Raw genomic sequence first — 12,781 nt, 5'->3', positions numbered from 1 at the left:
AGGAGGTGACTTAAAAAAAACTTAGAAAAAAAACCAGGGCAATAAACAGTGATAATAGCTGAGATGAATACAACTGAAAATTAGAAAACAACATGATAAAAATAAAACCAAGAGCTGATTTGTTTTGTCTTGGAAAGACCAACAAAATTGATAACCAATTAGCAGATCTAATTTTTTTCAAAAGAGAAAGCAAGCCTATGTTCCCTAAAATATCAATAAGAGAAACAAAGGCCAGAAAAGTCAACATTATCAGAGATGACTACACTCAGTTAATTGCTGATAAATTAGAAAGAAATGAATGCTTATTTACCAAACGTACAAAACCCAAATGAAAACAAGCTCGGGATCCCAGTACAATGGACTTTATGCCACCCTCTGTCACCTCCACCCAGACTAACTGTGGAAAGAGGGGAGTTGGAGGCAATTGAATTATTTTCTGCTCCTGCTTTTGCTCCTAGTCTGGGAGCCCTCTAAAATTTGATGTAAACGTGTCTCTGCCTGTACCATGTTGATATTCCAGTGCAAAAAGAAAAATCACTTTCTGTAAAGGATTTCAAAGAGGAACTTTCACTGGGACTGAATTATTAGTTCTCTAGAAAAGTCTTAGGCTAACAGCTGGGTTCGGGGAGACAGTGTCACCCTTTGTTGTCCAAGGACTCCTAAGGAAAGCCAGGGCTGGAGGCCCAGATGCTATTGGCTCATTAAAGGGAAAGGCTTGCCTTCTCCACAGCATCTTATGACTCAGGCAGCTACATGTTTACAAATAGAACAGTCAGAGCCAAGTGACCTTTCTGGGACAGCTTCTAATGCCGAAGATAAGAAAGACCTCATCCCAGACCAGAATTGGGGAAATCCAAAGAGATCAGGGAAATCGTACTCATAATAGTAACTTCTTATTTTAAACTTCATTTTGGATGCAACTCTGGAGGACTCAAAAAGTTTTACTATTAATATCTTCTAAGCTCTGCAAGCATTTTCATATCTATCGTCAACTTTTCTCAGAAACTCCCTAAAGCATCTAGATAAGGTATCATTATTCTTATCTTACATATGATAGAAGTTTGCATAGGGGCAGAATAGGAGTTTGAACCTGGGTCCTAGGGTGATATTATCCTGAACATCATTCTTTTCACCTATGAAAATTTTTCAAATTCACTTATTAGTATTATCTTGAATTCAGTCTATTCCAACAAGGATTTAATAAGCACTTGTGCCAGACACTTTGAGAGGCCTTAGGTGTATAAAAACAAAAATGTCTTGCCCTCAAGAAACTTACATTCTACTAGTTAGTAGATAAGTAAATACAAAGTAATTGGGGGGTGGGGTGGAAAGGAGAGAACACTAATTCCTGGGGTGATCAGAAAAGGTCTTGGGTGAGTGGTGGCACCTGAGCTGACTTTTGAAGGCAACTAGGGATTCCAGGAGAGGAGAAGAGGGGACAGAGAATTCCAGACTCCAACGTGGGAGTCTTCGGTTGCATATTCTATAAGGACATTAGGTTTTTGTTTTCCTCTGAACCTTCAAATCCACAAATACTATAAAAACTTCTAATGTTATCTATAAGATAGTTACTAACTTCCTCAGATAGCAAACAAACTGAGGTCATTGGTGTAAGAGAAACAAGAGGGTCATGTGACAGTGATCACTGACTGTGTATACTCTAAGTCAACCCCAAGTTTACCAATTAATCACTATCATCTGATTCTACCTTGTTTATGACCCAACTCAGACTCTACTTCTTCTGATTGTTGGTCTCATCAACTCCAACTTACAGCACTTTCACTTTTCACTGAACTCTGGGGGCACTTCTTGATTAATAGAATTCAATGGGCGATTATTTATGTACTACCTTGGGATATCTGCCAATCCTTTTCTATTACTGTCTTGAATTGTCAAGGCAGTTAAGTGGTACAGTGGGTATGTGATCTCTGTTTGCCTCACTTTCCTCAACTATAAAATGAAGATAATAATAGTACCTACCTCATGGGATTGTTGTGAGGATCAAGTGAAACAATATTTACAAAGTGCTTAGTACTGTGTCTGGCACACAGAGTAGACTTCTAATGAATGCTTCTTCCTTTAAGTCTACCCTTATTTTTTTTTTAACTTTTCATAGGTATGATATAAGATCAAGACAAGTGACTCCTGATTTCAAGGAGTTGGGGAGTTTGGTTGGGGAGATTGAGTTTCGTGATAGGAATGAAGAGTAATTCTTTATGTCAGATGTTCCCTCTTATCAGGGTTAGATATGCTTGCAGAAGGGGGACTCTTGATTCTCTGATCATTCCCTCCACCCAAATGGGACTTAGGAATTTGAATAATCCAAGGGTAACCACCAATTTCCTCTTTTAAAGAGTATGGCTCACAAGACAAAAAAAAAAAAGTTTTACTTACATAATAGAGAACCACAAAGCACTTGTATCAAGTCCATAAAGAGTCAAGAACTAGCACTCCATTCCTGGTGGGTAAATTCTTCTCCAAGGGACTTGTGCAGAAATACCCTAGATGGATCTATCAGCAAGGGGGAAAGAGAACTTTTGAGTTTACTTCTTTAAACAGTGAGCCTTTCAGCCTGAACGCCTTCCACAGACACTTCATTGCTCTATTACTTATTTCTGCATCCTTTCTCCAGTTCTGCATTGATTCTTGAGCAGCAGAGCTGTGAAGGGTTTAAAGTACAATAGCTGTCAGCTTCTCCCACTGAATCTTTTTGAGACCCAGAAAGGTACTCTGGATATACTAGGATATTCTTTATTTAAAAAAAAAATAAGTTCAGTGCCTGGTTCATAGTCTTTCCATTCCAACTTCTGCCCTCATGTTAGGGTAATTCAATGTACAACTTGATGCTCACATAAATACCCATACTTCCCAGTTCTTCCATCTATTCAATTTGCATGACTCCTCCTCCTCTACTCTGCCTCAGCTATACACGGAGATAGTCATAGCCGTGAGCTTGTCGTCATCCATAAATGATCCAATCCCATGTTCATGAACTCTAAAATTCCTTTATCTGATCATAATCTTCTATTATTCCTTCTTTTACTATGCTTTCCAAACCCTAACTCTGTTCTTTATCCTCACTGGGACCTCCATTCCCCCAAAACTTGAGGTCTTTCTCAGGCCATCATCCCTGCATTAGCTAAACTCCTTTGCTACAGAAATGGTAGAAAAATATTTAGGCCTAGAGCTCTTGTAATCCAGATATGAATATCCAGATATGAAATAATGTATTTTTGAACAATTTAAATATTCATGAAAAATTGTTGACCTATAGTTCACTTTTTTAGCCTTATCTTTGGCAAGTTTGGGGTTCAAAACTATATTTACCTCATAAAAACTATTTAATGCCATGAAGTCTGTATTTAATCCAGTTCAATAAGTGTTTATTGAATCTGTTGATTTTGGAGTTAGAGGATTTGATTTCAAATCTCAGCATTATTTTACATAGAAACAACAAATTACTTAACCTCTCTGGGTCTCTGTAAAATGAGGTCCTTTGTTATATGACATCTAAGATCCCTTCCAATTCTAAATCTATGGTCATATACAAGGTGCCATAAATATTTTTTAAAATGAAATAATCTCTGCCCTCAAGGAGTTTGCAGTTTACTAAAGAAGAAAAAAATCTATTTGGCAGAAAGATTGTTTTTTTTTTCTTAAAAGGTATAGAAGATTTCATTTTTGGATCTGTTTGGATTCAATCATTTTTAAAGAGCTATTCATTAATTAATAATCAGATTTATCCTTCTAAAACCATTTATTTTTCCCTTGTATTTTTTTCTTTCAGTTTTGATATTTAAGCAAGGAGAAGTAACAATTGGTACAATCAGGGTCAGCTTTATAAAGGAGTTGTCACCAAAAACAAGCCTTCGGGTAAGAGTAAGATCGTGAGAGGTAGAGATGAGAAGAGTGTATATTCCAGGCACTGGGGATGAACTTTTTTGTTTTGTTTTGTGAATGTATGAAGGTGAGTGAAGTAGTAGCAAGTTCAGAGGATAGCTAGTAGGCACATTTTTGTCTAGAGACTTGACAGAATTCTTGAAGAATAGTAATGGGAAATAAGGCTGGAAAGACAGGTTAGAATAATAGCTCTTCATATGGATAGATCTGGAAGGGACCTTGAAGGTCTATGAGTCAAACTCCCTTACATTACACACAGAAAACTGAAGCCTAGAGAGGTCAATTGAATTGTCCAGCATTCTACAACTAGTAAGTACTTGAGGCAGGATTCATATTCAGGTCTTTCTAACTCTAAATCCAACAGTCACTCTATCCACTACACCTTAGATTGTGTAATGAGACTGGAAAGGTAGTTTGGAGCCTTAAAAATCAGACTGAGTGTTTATTTTTATACTCTTTATTGCGTGGTGTATGTATGGGGTTATAATTTTTAAAAACTGAATTGAATATTTGAGTGAATTGGGAATTGGAGGTGGGAACCACTGAGGTGATGAGGGAACGTCATGGTCAGATCTATGCCTTAGGGGAATTATTTGGCAACCATATGGAAGATGGATGGAGGTGGAAGGAGATGGAGGTGTGGACTAGAGACTGCAAGAGGGAAAATCTGTACGAGAGTCTATTATAAGAGTCTATGTGCAGAAGGTGATGAAGCACAGAACCAGTCTGATGGCCATGTGAGCTGGGAAAACCAAACAGATGTGAGATGTGGAGGGAAGATCAGCAATACTTCTGGGTGACGCAGTGGATAGAATGCTGGACCTGGAGTCAGGAAGACCAGAAATTAAATCCAGCCTCAGATGCTTACCAGCTACGTGACCCTGGGCAACTCACTTAACCTGTGTTTGCCTCAGTTTCCTCATCTGTATAATGTGAGTAATAATGGTACCTATCTCCCAGGGTTGTTGTGAGAATCAAATAAGATACTTATAAAGCACTTAGCATAGTGCCTGCTATAGAGTAAGTGCTATGTAAATGTTAGCTATTATTGTTATTATTATTAATAATTACATCATCATTATTATTAAATGGTTGGCTCATGGGAGTAAGAGTGAGAAGGAAATGTCAAAGGTGTCTTGGAGTTAAAGCTCTTGAGTGACTAAGAAAATATGGTACCCTAAAAAGAAAAAAGAGAATTTAGAGGAGGGGAAAAGGAGGAAAAGAGGAGGATGAAGAGAGACAACAAGGAGAGGAAGAGTGATAAAAGGGAGAGGAAGTGAGAATAAGGGAAAGAGAGGGAGGAGGGGAAGGTACAGGAAGAAGGAGAGGAAAGAAGAGACATAGAGATAGAGAGGAGAGAGAGAAAGAGACAGACACACAGAATGTTTTTTGTATATTTTTTGTATATTTTGTATTTTGTATATTTTGTATATTTTTTGTATTTTTTTGTATATTTTGCTGAAATAGTATTATCAAATTATTTTTTTCTTCGTTTTTCTAGAACTCCAATAATTCTGAAGTTTCCTGGAATTATTGAATGACAGAGCTTTTTGTTTGGTTGAGTCCTTTTCAGTTGTGTCCAAATCTTCATGACCCCATTTGGGGTTTTCTTGGCAAAGATACTGGAGTGGTTCGCCATTTTCTCTTCCAGCTCATTTTACAGATGAGGAAATTGAGGCAAACAGGTTTAAGTGATTTGCTCAGGGTCACACAGTTAATAAGTGTCTGAGACTGATGAGTGTCTGAAGATTAGTCTACCTTACTCCAGGCCCAGCAGTCTATCCACTGTGCCATCTAGCTGCCCATAGCTATGAGGAACCTTAGAGATAACTATTTTAGGGTGAAATTATAAAGAACTTTTGTAGCACACCAACACATTTATTATTCTTACTAGCATTCAAGCGGGCAAGAAAGAAGAAGCAGGGGTAAGTCTCAGGGACTATGAGACCTGTGGGATGTTTGAGAGGAAAGCAGTGGTTGTAGTTCTCAGGGACTGTCCAACAGTTCATTTGTACATTCACTTTCCTGGACCTGGATTCCTGCTCCAGGGCTGTAGATGTCAATCTTGTGGAGCACGGTTGATGGACTTGCCGTCTGGAATGATCTACCATGCCAAGGTAGCCTCCCCTTTCATAACTTGGATTAAATGACCTCTCTGTAAGGTCACAGACAGATCCTGGGATCTGCCAGGCTAACATTGGTGAGATATCTTGTCATTCGTTTATCATCCTACTTCATTCTGGAACAAGCAACCTTATTATAAAACATGTGACAGACATAGATCATTCTAGAACAAGCAGGATTCTATAATCCATAAAATGAAGGGAAGCCCTGGCCATCATACTACCATCATCCTACAACTCCCTTATTTTAGAGCTAAGGAAACAGATGCCCAGAGGTTGAGGAGTGACTTCTCCATGGTCACATTGCTGAAAGTCAGGCAGATGAGGGCAGAGGACAGGCCTCCAGACTCCCATTCCAATGCAGTCTTTCTTACTACACTGTCTCTCTAATCGCCACACTGACTCTACCCCCTTGATCTTCCTTCCAAATCTGTCATCTTCACTGTACTGCTTCCAAATGTTTTTCCAGTTATTTTCTGAGCTTATTTTTCCATTTCAGCTGCATTATCTGCCATCCTGACTTCTATTACATTAATTCTGCCTTTAGTTGCAGCCATTGATCTTTGCAAAATCACTCTGCTATTTTCCATCTTGCTCCCAGTTTTGTCAGCATTTACTCTTTAATATTTTAAGTTCATTCAGTTATCAACTTAATTTAATTCTTCTTTTAATTCCTGTTGTGATTCTTCCTCTCCCTCTCTCCTCGCCTTGACTTCCTGGAATATGTATCTTTTACCCATTTCACTATATCTCTCAGACTTCCTGGCATTGCATCTGTTGCTATGTCTAATATTGTTTCAGCATGTTTATCTTCTGGTGCTTTTTGCCCCCTTAATGCTCCTCTTATTTGCTAACATTTTGATTGTAGCAGAGTTCTTCAGTTTACTGAGTGTCTTTTATTGAATTTTCTTTTGCTGTTGGGTACTTACAGTAGTAATTTTCTTTCTCTCCTCTTCCTTCCTTCCTTTCTTTCTCTCTCTCTCTTTTCTTTTTCTTTCCTTCTTTCTTTTTCTCTCTTTCTTTCTTTCTTCCTTCCTTCCTTTCTTTCTTTTCTTTCTCTCTCTCTCTCTCCTTTCTATCTTTCACATTTCTATTATCCTGGAGGCCTCCAAGTGATTTTTAGCTATTAACAAAAATCAAATCCACCCTTATCATAAAAACAAAGACTTGCCATCACTGACAATACTCAGGAAGGTACTGGAGGCTCTGATGGAGCACATCTCTTCCCTGACTTCCCACTTTCCTTATGACTCATAAGTTTTGTCACTAAAGAGATTTGGAAATATGTTCATTAAAAAACAAATACCAGCCTCATTACCTTAAAGTCTTGTCCCAGAAATTTTTGGCTCCCACATCCTTAATGAGGTTGGCTAACTAGGGATTTCCCTAAAGTGATTTCTTAGGGCAGGAGGATGCTTCTTTCTTCTCCTGTCCCAGCTTCCCCTTCTTCTGCATAGGGTCTAAAAGACACCTCCAGGGTCTTCTCCCTCCCCAGGGATTGTTCAATGTTACTGCCTCCTATGGTCCTCTATAGGCCCTCTTTTTCCTCACTCACCTTTGCCTCCTCCCAGGGTCACCTTGGTCAGCTACATGAGGTCCAGACCCTCTTCCAGGAGTTCACTGTCCGCTAGGAGGATATTGATGTTCTGGTGAATAGGGGCGGGAGGAGACTTTGGCTCTGTCATGGAAGCCATAATAGCTAAAGCTGATCCCATGAAAGATTATTTTGAAATAGTTAATATATTTGTGACAAAAAAAATTAAAGTGTCAGCAAGGTTAGAGAAGAGCTATTCAGAGCTTTTCTCTCTATTTATACAGGCATGGTTAGAAAAGGGGGAGGGAGATGTAGCTAACATAAGGAATGTCAACAATTGGTCTTAGTAGTTACAGCAACTAAGACAGGTGGGATCCGATGAATAAGTTATCTGCTTCATTCCACTCCCAGAACACAGATCTAGAAGAGTATGAACACATTCAGATTTGCTAAAGGAACATCAGTTTCTCCAGTACAGTGAGACCAGGCCAGTAAAAAACTCTTAAACAGTCCCTCACAATGATAGATGAATTCCACTTCTAAAAAGGGAAAGTAGCACAGTGGTATTTTATACTAGAACTCTTCGCCAATTTAAAAAATAATACAGAAGTCATGCAATGAGGAAAGAGTGAGAAGCTTGAGTTTTTAATTTTTATTTTTAAGAGAACAGAACAGGTTTGACTTCATCCAAAGACATATATCAGTGATAATAAGTGTGAAAAATGTTTATTCAGATAGCCTTCATTGTAAGTATCCATGTGAAATGTCCAAGTTCCAGGTGAAACCCTCATCCCCAATATCTTGTTACCACAGAAGATCCCATCCAGTTTCATGTGTGAGAAGTCTACAGCAGGAAACTGAAAGATCTATGTAACATGTTCTTTTAAAAGAGCAACATCAAAACCTCAGAACATAAGTATTATAGGTAATGAGGAGTAGCACATGGTCAGAACTCATTAGCATGATTAGGTGAGGCAAATGCCCCACAAATTCAGTTATACTCAACACTTCCTGACCCTGTTTGGGGTTTTCTTGGCAAAGACATTGGAGTGGTTTGCTATTTCCTTCTCCAGCCCATTTTAAAGATGAGGAAACTGAGGCAAACAGTATTGAGTGACTTGCCAGGGTCACACAGCTAGTGTCTGAGGTCAGATTTGAACTCAGGAAGATTCATCTTCTGACCTGAGGCCCAGCACTCTATCTTCTTCACCACCTAAATTCTGCACATGCCTGCTCCCAGGAGAGTTGTGAAGACAGGTAATGGAAGTGCCTTAGATAAATGATGGTACCTGTACAGTAGAGACATTTGGTAATCAGTTCTGTTCTACTCACTACAAGGTTAGGAGATGTCTTTTTTTTCAGTTGGCTGCTTAGCAACTGGGGACATCTTCAAAAAATGCAGGAGTCATGGGTGATTTGCTGTACCACAGGAGCTACAGAAGTTAGAACTGGGATCCTAAACTGAAATGTGACTTTTGAATACAACAGAAAAATAACAACTTGCCTTTTGAGAGCACTCTAAAGGTTAACAAAGTATCTTCCCAGCAACCTTTTGGAGGTAGGTTCTAAAATATCATCCCTAGTTTCACAAATGAGGAAACTGAGGCCTAGAGCAGTTGACTTTTCTATTAAAAACTTCCTCTAATATAGAGGATAGGGCAGCTAGAGTGTTGGGCCTGGAATCAGGAAGACCTGAGTTCAAATCTGGCCTCAGAAGCTTACTAGCTGTGTGACCCTGGGCAAATCACTTACCTCCTTTGCCTCATTTTCCTCATCTGTAAAAAAATGAGCTGGAGAAGAAAACGGCAAACCACTTTAGTACCTTTCCCAAGAAAACCCCAAACAGAATCATGAAGAGTTGGGCATTACTGAACAACAACAGTATGGACAATGGATACCTGCTTGACACCCTTTCTGGAAGCAGTTTGGTTTAATCCCAGTCACACCTCCCCCACTCAGAAGGGTTCCTCTGAGTCTTTTGCTAACTAAAAAAATGAAAGAAAGGGAAAATACCATCTTTTCACTGGCCTCTCTGCTATACAGCGGGCTACCTCAGTGATACTAATGATCTTGGGTTAGCTAATTGATTTAATCACTTATAATGACTGCTTCTTTATAATAATGGCTAATTTTTATGTAACATTTTATATGTATTATTTCGTCTGATCCTCACAACAACCCAGTGAAGTAGGAGCTATTATTATCCCATTTTACAGATGAGGAAATGGAGGCTGAGAAAAATTAAATGGGGTCACACAGCTAAGCAAGCCTCTGAGGCAAAACTAGTCACTCCACAATGTCATAATATAGTCTTTCCTAGCCCTAGATAATTACAATTACAAAATTTAAATTGAGAAAGCAACACATTAGTACAATGTCATAGAAAGAACACTGGACTTGGAGCCAGGAAACCCGTACTCAAATCCTAGCATGGCCACTGAATTAGTCATATGTCTTTGGGCATGTTCTTTTCTTCTTTTAAATCTGTTTCTTAATTTGTAACTTGAAGATAATTATGCACAATACTACCTACCTCAAAGGGTTGCTATGGGACAAGGGGAGAAACTTTGTAAAACACTGAGCTAATATTCTTAGAAAAAGAGAACTATAGTAACGTGTGGAAAAATCATCCTTCCCGTAAGTCACAAGAGCCTGGCTTGCTTTATTTCTCTTTTGTAGTTCAATCCCCACGAAGGGGACAACTTCTACCTTACCTACTTACCTCCTACTCTTAGGATAGAAAAGATGGAACCCTATTTAGATAAGATACTTCTACCCCCACCTCTACCCGCCCACCTCATCCACAATACCAGGGTGTTTTTTGAAGAGTGAAGGGGGAAAATGAAATCACGAAAAGATGGGAAGAGCCCTGGAAGGAATAGGCAAATGAACACTTGTTTCTTTTGCAGTCCAAGTTATTCAAGGCAAGAGGGCTGGCCCAGAGCAGGGCGGTGCAGTCTACAGAGTGACAACACAGGCTGAGTCAACAGGAACCAGGCCTACAGTGAGAATTCCTTTTTTGGAAACCAGGCAGCCTAACTCTTTCCAGGAGTGTTCAAAATCCTTGGTCAGTGACGCAATCCCACAACGAGCAAGGAGCCCAGGGAACAACTGCTGGTTTGAAGGATTTGAAAGAAAACCAGGCCAAAAAAAAATTTAAAAATCCCATGTTTATTTTGAGAGAATAAAAGGAAAAAAGAAGTTAAACTAATTTCCCCACTAGGCTGCCCTGTTACTGAAAGAACTATTTAAACTCTGTAGCAGGATGGACCTGCTGGTTTAAAGAGATTTTAGGCAAAAACACTGGAGCTTTTTTTCCCTTTTACACTAAAAGGAAAAGCTCTTTTTCTCAAGGAGTTAGGGAAGAAGGTCAGAAAGAGGGGAAAGAGTCAGTGCCAAAAAAAAGCAAGAGAATTCTTTATTACTTATCACATTTAAGATGTGTGTGTGTGTAGAATGGTTTTCAGAATGATTATTCTGAGTTATTTGTTCTTTTTTACCCCCAAAGGCACTGCCATCCTCAAAAGAATTGAAACACCACCCTTCCAAGGGTAATTTCTTCCATAAGACTTCACTAGTTTCAGAACTATGTGCTAAGTAAGACTCTAGGCCAGCAGAAGGTTGGGGCAGTAGGGACATAGGAGAGGGGTCTTCAGAGTAAGTGTTGTTCAAGCCAAAGTCTACCAGAGACCTATGTCAGCTATCCATCATGCTAATAAAACAGTAAAAAAAAAAAATAAGGTGTACCTCTGCCCCTGTTCTTTATCGTCTCTTATTCAAATGTTAGTTCTTTTCAATAGGGATCACTGGATGTTTGTATGCCCAGTGCCTAGCACATAGTAGGTATTGAATGAATACTTAATTGATTGATTGATGAAAGAGAAAAGGAAAATAAGTTGGTATGATGGGTGGTGTGGGTATTGGGTGCTAGAGGCCACCTAGTGTTGCTGCCAGAAGTATAATCACCCAGACCCAGCTCATTTGCTATTTATAGAGCGCTGTCATGGATTAACTAATTAATTACCTGTACATTTATTTAGCCATCAAACTGGGCTCCAATTAAATTCGAGTAACCCACTGGCCTTCTTACTTGCTTGCATGCAAACTGCAGCCAGCCTCAGGCTCTACAAAGATCTAGAGATCAGATCTGGAAGACCCTAGCACCAACCCTTCCCCCTAAATAAAACAACTAACATAAAACAATGGGCAGCTACACTGAGCAGTGGACAGAGCACTGGGCTTGGAATCATGAGTTCAAATCTAGCCTCAGACACTTACTGTGTGACCATGGACAAGTCACTTATCCCTGTTTGCCTCAGTTCCTCATCTATAAAATGAGCTGGAGAAGGAAATGGCAAACCACTGCAAGAAAATCCCAAATAGGGTTATGAAGAGTTCGACATGACTGAAAGGACTCAACAACAACATAAAACACAAACTACTTTGAGAATGGGAAATGTGTCTTTTCTCTGCTCTGTAAGCCTCGATCCTATGTTTGGCCTTCGTTACTTTCATTCCTCCCTTCCCCCTTCCCTGAATTCTAAGGATTTGAAAATTTGCTGTTTTCTTAAGTCATATGACTTACTGAAACAATCAGGGAACATAGAAAAAAACAACCCAAAAGACAAAAAGGCCTTTCAAACAGCATGCTGGAGGACTTGTTGCAGCTTGGATCAAACCCTCTTTCCTCCTGGCACCTCTCACCAGTCAGCAGAAGGGAAAAGAAAAGAAAAAAAGATTTAATCACTTTCAGATCTTGCCATCTTTTTTCCTCAGCAATTGACCTGAGGGAATGGTAATGGATGTGGTCCCACTGATCTCACCCTGGCTAGGGTTCTACTGATCATCTTGCCCCATTGAGTCCCAAATCTTGATTTGTTCTGTTCAGCATCTTCTCTGCCTACTCCTATCCACTCTAGGTCTGTCTCCTCAAAGGACTTCTACAGTATTCCCTAAGTGATTCTCAGTTCTTGATTCCCTCTGGCCTAAGGAGAAGTTGAAGAGGTACTCAAGGGCTCAGAAAGCAAAATCCAACATGGGGTCTGGACAAGTGTTCCTTTTCTGCCCTAAGCCAGAGAAACTGACATCAGGAAATCTCTGAAGGCAAAAGGAAATAAAAACCTCAGGGTTCTGGAAAATATAAAACTCACTTTCCCCCAAGCCTCACAAAATAACTCCAGTTATTTTTGTGAGGTCTGAGAAAAGCCCAGATACGTTAAAAATG

The sequence above is a fragment of the Vombatus ursinus genome, unplaced genomic scaffold, assembly GCF_900497805.2.
Source record: "Vombatus ursinus unplaced genomic scaffold, bare-nosed wombat genome assembly UNPS02009573.1, whole genome shotgun sequence".
NCBI lineage: Eukaryota > Metazoa > Chordata > Mammalia > Diprotodontia > Vombatidae > Vombatus > Vombatus ursinus.
Note: the sequence above shows the minus strand (reverse complement) of the source record.